The sequence below is a fragment of the Bos indicus x Bos taurus genome, chromosome 4, assembly GCF_003369695.1.
Source record: "Bos indicus x Bos taurus breed Angus x Brahman F1 hybrid chromosome 4, Bos_hybrid_MaternalHap_v2.0, whole genome shotgun sequence".
Lineage (NCBI taxonomy): Eukaryota > Metazoa > Chordata > Mammalia > Artiodactyla > Bovidae > Bos > Bos indicus x Bos taurus.
This window is the reverse complement of record NC_040079.1, coordinates 73,230,376-73,243,041: the sequence shown is the minus strand read 5'-3', so window position 1 is coordinate 73,243,041 and position 12,666 is coordinate 73,230,376. Positions and strand designations below refer to the sequence as shown.

The 12,666-nt window shown below is 38.3% G+C and overlaps 1 protein-coding gene and 1 pseudogene across 8 annotated transcripts in view; both read right to left on the bottom strand.

Moving 5' to 3' along the window:
* Nucleotides 1-12,666, bottom strand: part of SRPK2 (SRSF protein kinase 2) — a 244,241-nt gene that overhangs the window by 164,725 nt on the left and 66,850 nt on the right. The window lies entirely within an intron of this gene.
* On the bottom strand, nt 11,566-12,622 carry LOC113891778 (annotated as a pseudogene).

Here is a 12,666-nt window from a genome sequence, read left to right as displayed (position 1 = left end):
ACAACAAAGCCACATCCAAAATGGCTGCCGATGGGCATCTCCTCTCTATACCCTCATCTGTGTGCTCCTAGTTCCTGACAGTCCAACAAGTTACAAGAATGAGTGACTGACATAAATCAGGCCCAATTTCCAAAGTTCAAAAAATGGGCCTGGAAAGGAAAAATTCCAGTTTGGAAAAGAGTTTTCATTAAATCCGATAGCACCCATTGCAAGTTTCTGTTCCAGTTCAACTCACCATTCAAATTTTTCTACTCAAAACATTAATTACCTGATGCTTACTAGCACTGTATTTAGGACAGTGTGAATATCAAATAAAAAAAATACTGTCAAGAGACCAGGACTTCTGGTGAAAAAAATCTCACAGTGAACTATTTTTCCCTCTAAAGGTTCCTATGTTGTATGAGATTTGAAATAAAGGAATAGCTATGTCTGGGTCTTTATCATTTTTGTAAAACCCTTTCCCACCCCCGCTCCTGGCTAATGACTAAAATCTCTAATATTGCCTTTCAGCAAATATTTTTTTTTAAAAGAAAGTTTGTGCTGCTTAACAATCTTAAGTAATCCTTCCCTTATCTAGTTCTCTGATGTCCAATACAGCAGTCACCAGCCACGGTTAGCTACCAAGCACCTGAAATGTGGCAAATCTGAGCAGACATGTTAATGGAAAATATTTCATTAGTACTTTTATGCAGATTGCATGTTGATATGATACTGTTTTAGATATGCTGGGTTCGATACATTATTTATATTTTTGAATTTATGGCATATTATTCAGTTGTAAAAAAGAATGAAACTGGACACATGCTGCAGCATGGATGAAACTTCAATACATGCTAAGGGAAGAAAGCCAAACACAGAAGAAGGACAAATATTATGTAATTCCACTTACATGAAATACCTAGAACAAGCAAATTAAGAAAGACAGAAAACAGAACAGAGGTTACCAGGCACTGGGTAGGAGAAACCATACAGTTCAGGCTCTGCTGGAAAGGTGCCTTACTCAAGGCAGGAAGAGGGGCTGTGAGAGTCACCTCAAATCTCAGTACAGAGGACATATATGCTGCTAGCGAATCAGTTTATGGTTTTTTAAAGTAACTCTAATGAACAACTACCCAATAGAACCCCACAAGGAAAAAGGTCTTAGCAAACCAGTTTGCTACTATTAAGTTTAAAAGACAAGTCTTATTTTTTCCTGCTTAAGAATGGATTTGAAGAAGACAAGAATAATCTGAAACCTCATAACCATTTCCACAAACCGTTCCACAAGTGCTTTTTAACAAACACCTTCAAAATACTCTGACAAATACAATCAGCTTTGTGCTGAGAGCACTTCTCTACATAAAAGACACAATTTTACAAAGGTGACATAGTACACAGAGAAGCAAACAAGTCAATGTTCTTCTGATTTATAGGATTCAGTCCTCTAAATTTAATGAGGTTTCCAAGTCTCAATTTATACATAGCCATGGACAGGGGAGCCTGGCAGGCTACAAGCCATGGAGTTGCAGAGTCAGCCACCACTTAGCGACTGAATACCACCACAAAAACAATACCCTGGCTTCTAATTTAAGAGATACATTTAGTTTTGTTGCATATTTAAGACAATGAACTGGTTTTGAACCTCTGAACACAGAAGAGGGTATGCTGTAGCAAACGATTTGCAATTTATATAAGAGTTGTCAGAAGGCAGATTCCAAATGTATCAAGCATATTAACTAAAAATCAAATATAAAATGAAATATAAGATAGAGGAATTTCAGGGAAACAAGGATAAAAAAAAAGGGGGGGGTATTTAACTCAGCTGACTTTACAAGAACTAAACCTACTTTCAGGAAGTCAAAGTAGAAATAGCATCATAGTTTTTCTTGGATTTCAACATTTAAAGAAGGCTTATAAGGCTATTCACTAACATAAAATAAAAATAATAACAACTACAAAACCACAGGATTCCCTGGTGGCTCAGCAGGAAAGAATCTGCGTGCAATGCAGCAAGGATAGGAGATGCGGGTTCGATCGTTGAGTCGGGAAGATCCCCTGGAGGAGGAAATGGCAACCCAGTATTCTTGCCTGGAAAACCCTATGGACAGAGAAGCCTGGCGGGCTACAGTCTGTGGGGTCGCAGAAGGGTCAGACATGACTGAACATGCACGCACAACCACAGTAACAGCCGTAACACTGACATCAAACTCCCTGCCTGCTATCTGCTGTGAGGACGTTCCCTTTATTATTAGCTTATTTCATCTACATAAACCCTCCATGGAGTCAGTAGTGTAATTATTAATATTATCCCTGTTTACTGATGAGGAAACAGAGGCACAGAGAAAGTAAGTAACTTTGCCCAAGGTCACACAGCTAGTAAACAATTGGTAGCATGAAGAGACAAACCCAGGCAACCTGGCTCCAGAAGCCACTACTATATATACTGCCGATTCTCACAATAGCCAGGGCAGGGGGGCAATGGGGGCGTTGTCACAATATTTATGGTGGGTCCCAGAGGCTCAGAGGTGAAGCCGGTAAAGAATTTGCCTGCAATGCAGGAGATGCAGGTTCAATCCCTGGGTCAGGAAGATCCCCTGGAGAAGGGAATGGCAACCACTCCAGTATTCTTGCCTTGAAAACTCCATGGACAGAGGAGCCTGGCAGGCTATAGTCCATGGGGTCACAAAGAGTCAGACACGACTGATCAACTAACACTTTCACTTTCAAATGTCATAAACGAACTTTAAAAAATGTAGAAACTAAGCATACTTATTGAGCCCCTCCTCCATCCACTGGGCAATACTCTGGGGAGACTTCAGTAACAATAACTCAGAAGTGTGGCAAAACTGTCAAAATGAAATAAACCAATTTTACTTTACAGCTAAAAAATAAAAACAAATGGAATGCCTAAAAACTGCAAACCAATTGCCAATCACAGATCTTTAGTTTTATACGGAGTTCAGTAGTAACATACTGAACAGAATGAAGCGCTGCTCCACAAACCACACCCAGTGGTAAACAACTATGGGAAAGGCAAGGGGGGAGGATGCAGGGCTGTGTCTTGCCACATTTTCCTTAATCCTGGAGTTTCTTCTCCTTAATAAGCTCCACTACACGGTGTCTGATTCGACATTCGTGGATTTTTCAAGACACTGGCTTTCCCTACACAGGGACCATCACACCCACACACTGTGTCAACATCCGAAGGCCTGCCTCTGTAGTTGTGCACTTCGGGAAAACATTAGGTGCAGAGGTCCCTGCTGCAATCACCTGTGAGGCCTCCAGAGATTATCACGTTCTGGCAAATTGTCATCGCATCCAAGCCTGCAAAGTTTAATCAAGCTTTATTAGAGTCAACAAAAACTTTACTAAATCATCTGTACAATTACTTCTGTTTTCATTATTAAGGCAAATTTTACATACAGAAAAATTCACCCTTAAGTTTTCAGTTCTGCAGATGTTCTGTGAGAAACAGACAATTGTGTAAGCAGCCCCACGAACCAAATACATTCGAGTTTCATGGTGCAGAGCAATCCCCCTCCCCAAACTCCCTGCCATCCAACCCCCCCACCCACAGCTCCCAGCACCTTGCTCTTTCCAATACAAATTCAACTGTACAGTCTGTGTGTTTCTGAATCTGGCTTCCTTCACTTAGCATAATACATGTTAGATCCATCCATTTGTTGCAACAATTTCATTTATTTTTAGTAGTTCATTTATTTTTATTGCTCAGCAATATTCCATTGCATGGAATGTGCCACAGTTGGCTTATCCATTTACCAGTTGAGAGAAAACTGAATAGTTCCCATTTTTGGCACTTGTAAACAAAACCCAAGAAAAGCTGCTATAAAACCTGCGTGCATGTTTTTGTATGAACATAAGTTTTAACTTCATTTGGGTAAAACCCAGGAGTGAGTCATATGGTCTGATGTGTGAAGGGGTCCAGTGGTTCCTCATCCTCTCCAGCACTTGGCACAGTTTCTATGTATTTGAACCATAACAAACGTGTGTAGAAGTACCTCATGGTAATTTACATTCCCTGATGACTGATAAAACAGACCATCTTTTTATGGGCTCATCTATATTATCTTCTTTAGGAAAATGTTAGATCTTTCGTCCATTTTTTAATTGTCAGCATTTTCTTTTGCTCATTCTTTAAACGAGTCTGCAAAATTCTTTATATATTCTGGGTAACAGTTCTTTGTCAGATATGCGATTTGCAAATATTTTCTGCTACAGTCCATGGGGTCGCAAAGAGTCAGACACAACTGAGTGACTTCACTTCACTTCTGTCAGTTTGTAGCTTCTCTTTCTGATAGCTTTAGAGGCTCTTTAAAAAGCAGACTTTTATGGAAGTCCAACTTTTTTTTTAATGGATCATGCTTCTGATATCCTATCAAAGAAATTTTTGCCTAATTCAAGTCACAAAGATTTTCACCTAGTGTTTTTTCTAATAGTCTATAGTTTTACATTTGAGCCTATAATCCCTTTTGAGTTAATTTTTTTGCACACTGTGAAGCTAAGTACTGATTACTATTTTCTTTTTATTACTTGATCCGATGTTCTGGCACTTATCACAGACAGTATTTTTTTGACAACTGTTCTTTAAACACCTCTGTTTTGCCGAAGAATGTAACAGTAAACAAGACAGTACAACATAATCAAGTCACTAAAGTACACAGTTAGCAGGCTAAAAAAAGAGTAATAAGTTCATGCACAATGGCAAGAGAAGGGACTGAACAGCTAACAGCTAGGAGGGATGTTATTTATACTAAGCAATAGTTCACCAGGCAGAGAATAACATTCTAGGAAGAGGAAATACCACAAGCAATATACAAAGATTTGAAAGAACAAGGCTTATTCAGGAAATAGCTATGGGGTAGGGGGAGGAATTCTTCTTAACCACTTTGTATTCATAGCAGACACCACTGCATGCTAGCATTTTGGGCAGGATGTTTTAGGGAACTAAAAAGCTAAAAATCTCATTAAACAAAAAAGCAACAAAAATTTATCCAATCACTACTACTGTATAATGTTTCTGCACCAATGAAAGCAAGTGAAACCATTAAGTAAAAAGGCCTTCAGAATAAGCTGACAACCCCCAGCTTAGAAGTTGCCCTGGCCCCTCCTCCAACTGACTCTCCCCAAGACAGGCAGGAGAGGAGACAAAGGCACCCAATAGAGCCTGCCTCCCTCAGGAGGCCTTCACTTGACCCTCCATCACACAGGGATCTTTCATTACCACCAAGGAACCAGCAACAGCACCTGTTCAAATTAGAACTGCCACCTTCCCAGACCCTGTTCAGCCCAGTTAGAATCAGGCAAGGCACATCACCAGCAACACTAATCTGCTCTCCGTTCCCAGTCCTTACTCCGGCCCTCGGGGACTCCTCCCCCAATGCCCACTGGAACTTAAGGATCCTATGCCAAGTCTCTAAAAGGATTGTTTCTTGCACTAACAGAACTGGTGGCCCTGAGAACACAACTGCTTTTGCAGATCCTGGGAATGGAGGCCCTTGTTCTTCCAATGTCCCTCTTCTGCAGGGCCAGATGGAGGTGGAGCTACTACTGTCTCAGACTTTCCCATTCTTACAACTTATTACTGGGTTCGGATGGAAGAGCACAGTTCTTCCAAGTAAAGTTTAAATTTCCCACAACCCTCAACTAAAGGTTTCATCCCATTTGGAAAAGCATTTTATCTACATAACTTTTTGAATGAAATATTTCCCACATAACACATGATAATACATGTTTCCATATGGGAAATACATATTTCCCACATAATACATTATGGTCCCATACAATAACATGATGGCTAAAACTCCTGTTTTAAGAATTTCATATTAACCTTTTTGAAAAAGATATTGGTAAAATAATATCAGATATTAAGAATAGAGAAGAATAATAAATCTTGTAAAGTCAACTGCTGTCTGGATAAAACTGCATCTATATCCATTACACTTATTATTTGCAGAATAAATAACACTTTCTTCAGTGAAACTATATCATTTTCTTCTATCCTATCCCACATGCTCCACACATCAGAATACACTCTACAGTTTCTACTCTGGAAGAGTAGTCCAGAGACTGGCAGCTGGAGAAAAGAAGTATAGATTTTAAGGGAATTCCCTGGCAGTCCAGTGGTAGGACTTGACACTTTCATTGTTGTGGCCTGAGTTCAATCCTTGGCTGGGAAACTAAAATCCCACAAGCCACATGACGAGATTAAAACACATACACACACACACACACACACACACACACACACGTGAAGGAGACCTGAGAGGTCATCTGACCATATCTATCATTTCTTATGTTTGCAAAGGTTCATCTTCCTTCTCCCTCCCCTTGGCACAAACCCTTGATGGCAAGGTCCTCCTCTCTCTGTTCCTAAGAACTGAAACACAAGGTCCCTGACACAGGAGGCACCCAATAAAAGCTGCTGATAATGATACCAGATTAACAGGTAACTTTCAGTTGTCATTCTTCCCAACTCCTGCAGCATCCGACCCTCCCTTCTAGTCCTTATTCCTCCTTTCACAATCTAAGTATCAAGCATCTTCACTCAAAAAATCTCAGTAATAAACCTCAGGACTGAACTTGGAGTCATGAAACCTGTGTTGAACCCCAAGCCCTCATTAGTTTGGGGGAAAGATGCTGAAATTTGTTAGGTCTCAGTCCTCCGAAATTTAAAATATGAGATTTGGTACTCTGATGCTCTATAATTTTTTCATTAAGTTTAACTAAACTTAATGCTTTCTTTCTACTATTATCCTTTACCTTGTCATTTTTTAAAAATCAGAACCTAAAAGATTATGACAGCTAACCTATCTCTAGTTAAGGAAAATCAGTACACTGTGGTTACTTTCCTTTAAGAGGAACTTTAAAAATTAGAAATTATATTGTATCATGAGCCAGGAGAGATGAAACGGCCCCTTCATATGGAAAGAAGCATAACCCACTTTGATACAATGCTTTTCAGGAATGCAGGTCACCAAAATGGCTCAGTTTAATACAGTCATAAAATGTAGAATACTACAGGATGGTCGGACTGCACATCCAACACACAATCCTTCATATAAACATTCCCTCTGAGCTTTCGAGCATTTGGGTGTGCCAGAGTTTAACATGACAGTTGCTCATAAGAACCTGGAGCACAGCTATTAAACTCATGTTTATCAGCAGGCAGTGGCAGGTCACAGGAAACTCCTTTCCCACAAGCATTCTAATTTTTATTTGGGGACCCACTGGTCTTGAACACGCAGTTTCCAATGAAGCTGACACCAACAGAGGTGTCAAGGTGAATGTCCATATCACATTCCCCAGGGAATGAATTCAGTGGCAGGTGACCTAAGCTACTGCAATCCAAACTTAAGACTACCATACAAATATTTATACAGTTCTAAAACATTTCCAAAATAAAAATGATCACTTCTTCAATTCACAAGCACAAGAGGATACCATCATACTTGAATTACAGTATTTAACAAGTAAACTTTATGCTTCAGTCTAATTTAAATGTACAAATTTATAAGAAAAAATAGTAGAACAATAACTATTTCATGTAGTAAAATTTAAAATGTGACTTTTACAGCTGCATAGCATCATCATGACTAACACCGCTACAAACAAATGTTTCTATACAAACACAAATATGATTATAAAATATAACTTTCTGGCAAACAACAAAGGCACAGGCATAGGAGGGATGTAACTTTTTCATATGCAACAATTATTTTCAAGGCCAAAACACAATCAGTTGAGATTAATGCATGTTTAGCTCCGTGTCAATATAAAATTTAAAATTACCTCATTAAGAAAAAGTTTAACATTTAACTTTGCGTGGCATTAAATCCACAAGTAAAATATATGGAAATACAGGGAGAAAACTCATAATTTTCAAGTTATTGTTAAGGAAGGTATTCAGAATCAGAAAACTGAGATTTGAATTTTGACTCATTAGTATCTCTGATTCCTCAAACTAATCAGTCACATCTTCCATAAGTCTGTTTCATCTTCTATAAAATGTTGTCAAAGTAATAATTTGATTCATCCAATTAGGTAATTACTCAGGAAAATCAGAACACAGGAAAAGTTGGGGAGGGGTGCTGGTGGTGAGCGGACAGTGGCAAATAAAGATACAGAAAGTTGGTGAAGACTGTTTCAAACATTTATACTATAAGTTAAAAGTTGTTCTCTATTTTGCACCTTTCACAAATAGCTTTTTCAAATGACATTTTTAAGAAAATAACTAGAGCTAATGATAAAAGTTTTCACTATAATCTGAAAACATGAAATCTGCAATGGAAAACTTTGCTACAGTTCCAGTGCAAGAGAACATTCATATCAAAATCACAGTGAGGACAATGTTAACTTGTTTATTTGATACCAATGGTACTGCTAATGTAGACGCATCCCACAAAGACCAAGAGTCAATTAGACCCATTGTTCAAGGCTGCTGGATGTAACAACGAGTTAACTGTGGCTCAGAAACTCATTTCATCATCCTGAAACTGTTCTGGCTCATAGTTCATGAGTCAAAAACAATAAACCAAAAAGCTTTAACAACCCAGACTGCCTATCCAGGTTATTCACCAGGCTTGGCACTCAATGACTTTCAGCAAATGCCAAAAATTGATTCTAACATCAAAGGATAAAGATTTATGACAAGAGAACATATTCAAACCCTAAAGGTGTAACAAGACTTTACAGTACAATGGAAGCATTGTTGGAATAAGTACACACCATTTGGAAGCCAGATTCATTTCAACTTGAGACTGGCAAGCATATTTATAAGTAAGACTTACTCAGATCATAAAAACTACAAGAAAGTGCCACCTTAAATTCTTTCTTGGAATAAGGCAGGATATGCATGTACGCATGCTAAAGTAAACAGAAATGTCCTGCTCAAAGACTTGAGACAGACTTTTGTATTAACCCTTCATTCCCATTAGGCAATATCCTAATATGACTAATGGTAAGAAAATTGACAAACTGAAAAACTAAAATATTTGCTCTACCTTTTCAATATTGTGACTGTGGGAATCCGGAGACCAGTGATACACACAGCAACCCATTCTAGGCACTTCAGGACTGCCCTAGCCCCAAGTAGCTATAAGTAATTGCTATGTGAGGCCTACAGATCTCAACCTAGACCCACACACCTCCTTGCTAAAAGAAAAACTAAAAGCCTTCCGACACTAAGATTGTAAAATCAAACTACAACACGGATTCCTGATCTAAAGGAAAAATATAAACTATCACTCTAGTCTAAACCCTAGAAGCATCTACACTGTGGCAACAAATAACTATTGTTCAAAATGCTTTAGGATCAAGTATCTATTTTAATAAAGTTCTCTGTTCCCTGGGGTTCTAAAGGCTTGGAGAAGATACAGGATATTTACTTAACAAAAATCCTGTTGCCTGTTACATTACTACAGCGGTATATAAAAGATCATGAAAAGGAATTCATATACAGTTTATATTAGACAAATAACATTTAAAAACAAAAAGATTCTTCCAGATAAAATACGCTCTCTTCCTCATTCTTATGCTTTATTAATCCATTCTTCTGTTCATTTAACATGCTGAGAACCAACAAAAGAGGGGCCCCCAAAAAATCAGAATACTTCTCGCCAAGATCCATACATTATTTAGTTTTAAGAGCCAGAGGCAATGATGAGAACTGTGCCGGATTTCTTTTCTTTAGTTTGCAATTCAGTACAGATTTCAGCTTGCAGGGAGAGAAAAAGAGGCAGTGTTTTAGGCTTTTAAAGGACTTCATCAGGCCACAGAAAGTCATCTATCTCTGTACTCTCAGTCTGTCTTCAAATACATTTACCAAAAATACCAAAGTTTCAAAACATTAATGAAACTCATAACAACAACGAATAATTATTATTACATATGACATATTGCTAGAACCAAACTGTTTAGCTAGAAATTTTAACCTCAGGAGACCACACCACAATCATCTGGTCAACTCTTTTAAACCAAGCAAAAAACATTGATTTAAAATCTCATGGAGAAAAGAGGACACGAGTTTTCTGCCCTTAAAGAAGCAGGATACTACTCTGCCTGAACAAAGAAAAAAAAAAAGAAACAGTCATGCAGAAAGACTGCTGGCTAACTGCCGCCCTCTGGCTGGCAAGATGCCACCCTTCAGCTGGAAAAGCATTTAACCAAAACATTCATTTACAAATGTCTCTAGCTGTGATGCATTTTTAATGTTGTATACATCTCTAACTTAAGTAGAAAACAACTTTTAAGAAAATGAGGAACAAAGTCAGAAATTTCACAGGATTAAAATTAAAACACTATGACAGGAACATTTACTTAAAAGAAAATAATACTAAAAAGGGGGAGATGTATCAACAGTTATGATACTGAAAAAAGAAATGCTGGAACACAATGTGATTATAGAAATGCAAAATGTAAATTAATGGTCAGGTATCAAATCATCATACCATTCTAGCTCTGAAAAAAGGAACATAAACCTTTTCCCTCTATGCTTACTGGAAAAAGAGATTTGAATATCAGGCAGGTGCAACTGGACATGGCCTGGAAACAAAGGGTCTCAGCTCAAAAGGAGGTTTTAGTGTAAGGGCTGGACCATAAAATGTAAAAGAGATCATGAACTATCTTGGAGGCAGAGTTAAGCATTATTTCCCTAGTAGGGAAAAGGGGGATCAACTGAAGCAATTAGTCTTAGTGCTACAGTAGTCTTACTACTGAAAATTTTAGAAGTAAAAATGTCATTACATCTGCCATGGTGAATACAAACAGGCTTTTCTTCATGCAAGAAGGTCTTATTGTTAAAAAAAAATTTTTATGATCTTTTAAAAAGGATAAACAAATGATAAATCAAAACCAAGCATAAAGAATCAGTTTCCAATGTATAATAAGTGCTTTATTTTAGAACTTAAGTCTATGAAGCTGGTGACTTAGGACTCCTACAAATACCAATAAGAACAAAAAGATGAGAAAAGCTTCCTACCCGCTTATAGCACTCACTGGCAGTGCCATACATTTGCCAATAGGCGTAATTCTATTTTTTTTTCTTCTGTTGTTTCAAAATATTATTTAAATCTCACCTTTTTTTCTTCACTTTTGTTGGAGTCATTACTTTTGTGATTATTTTTACTCCAAAAATGTTATTCGAGCACAAAATTAAAACACTGTCATTTTTAATGGTGGTTTAGGAGAAGGCAATGGCAATTTGGTGGCCATTAGCCCCCATCTATGGGGTTGGCACTGGAAGGCAATGGCACCCCACTCCAGTACTTTGCCTGGAAAATCCCATGGATGGAGGACCCTGGTGGGCTGCAGTCCATGGGGTCGCAAAGAGTCGGACACAACTGAGCGACTTCACTTTCACTTTTCACTTTCATGCATTGCAGAAGGAAATGGCAACCCACTCCAGTGTTCTTGCTTGGAGAATCCCAGGGACGGGGGAGCCTGGTGGCTGCTGCCTATGGGGTCACACAGAGTCGGACACGACTGAAGTGACTTAGCAGCAGCAGCAACAGAGCAGAACAAATTATTTTATACAATTAATATATTTTTATTTTATTTTTTAATGCATTTTTAAAATGATACAATTTCTCCTTTAAAAGTGAGTTCCCTCAGGTAAGCTCTCCAAGTTTACCCCCCGCACAGCGGTCATGCATATGCAGAAGGGACTCCTGGGATTGGTCCAGAGTGAGGTAGAGTTCCAATGCATGAAAAGCTTTAAAATTCTCCCTTATGCAGGTTTCATCTGCCAATACCAATTTCCAAGTATACTTTTCAAAAATTGTTAAATTTCAGCATAAATAATGAATCCTCAAAATCAGTCATTTCAGAAAAAACTAATTTCAACTGATCCCTGCACATCTTTGTTTTGATCAAGTCACATAGCTTTTCTTCAGCTTATTTTTTAAAAAATTCCACCTAAAATAGAGTTGTGTTTTTTTAAATAACAAATAAATACACTGTCAGTTTGTAGAAACCTGGGAAACTAGGTGTCATATATCAACTTTCATAATCATTTCTCCACAAATGCTGCTGCCGCCATTGGTGTCCATATGCTTCCTCTTGCCAGAGTTGTCAATTCCTCAATTTCAGCATTTAATTTATGTATTAAACACTCCATTGCTTCTTGGCCTTTATTAGCATTGGACAATATCGTACTTGCCATCAGCTCTTCAAGGTAACTGCCAAGACTGACTCCTGTCACAGTAATTATTGCTTCTTGAGTCAAAATAGCTTTTTCTGGAGCTTAAGGATGTGGTTTGTATGTAAATCTCTCATCTACTGAAACCTTATTTGTAAATGAAATATTTGCAGAGTTAAGTTCCACTGTTTTCTCTATGGCATCCACTACAGAATGTTCTTGCACATATGTTTTGGTTCTTGGTGCACCAATAATAAATTTCACAATGGAAAGCAATCCCTACTCTGTGCTGAGAAGTGCATGGCTATGCAACTTTTCAGAAGGATCTATGTGTCTGTCTAGTATATCAACTCAAATCACACTCAGGTTCACAGGGTTTGGGTATTTCTGTGTTGTAGCTGTTGTAACGATTTCCCATGGGTGGTCAAAGACGTGCTCCAAAGTCCAGATCTTAATGGTGCCAGCAGCCACCACAGTGTCCAGGCGGCATTAGGGCACAATGAGGCAGAGAGGCCACTCTTGCCCCAACCCTG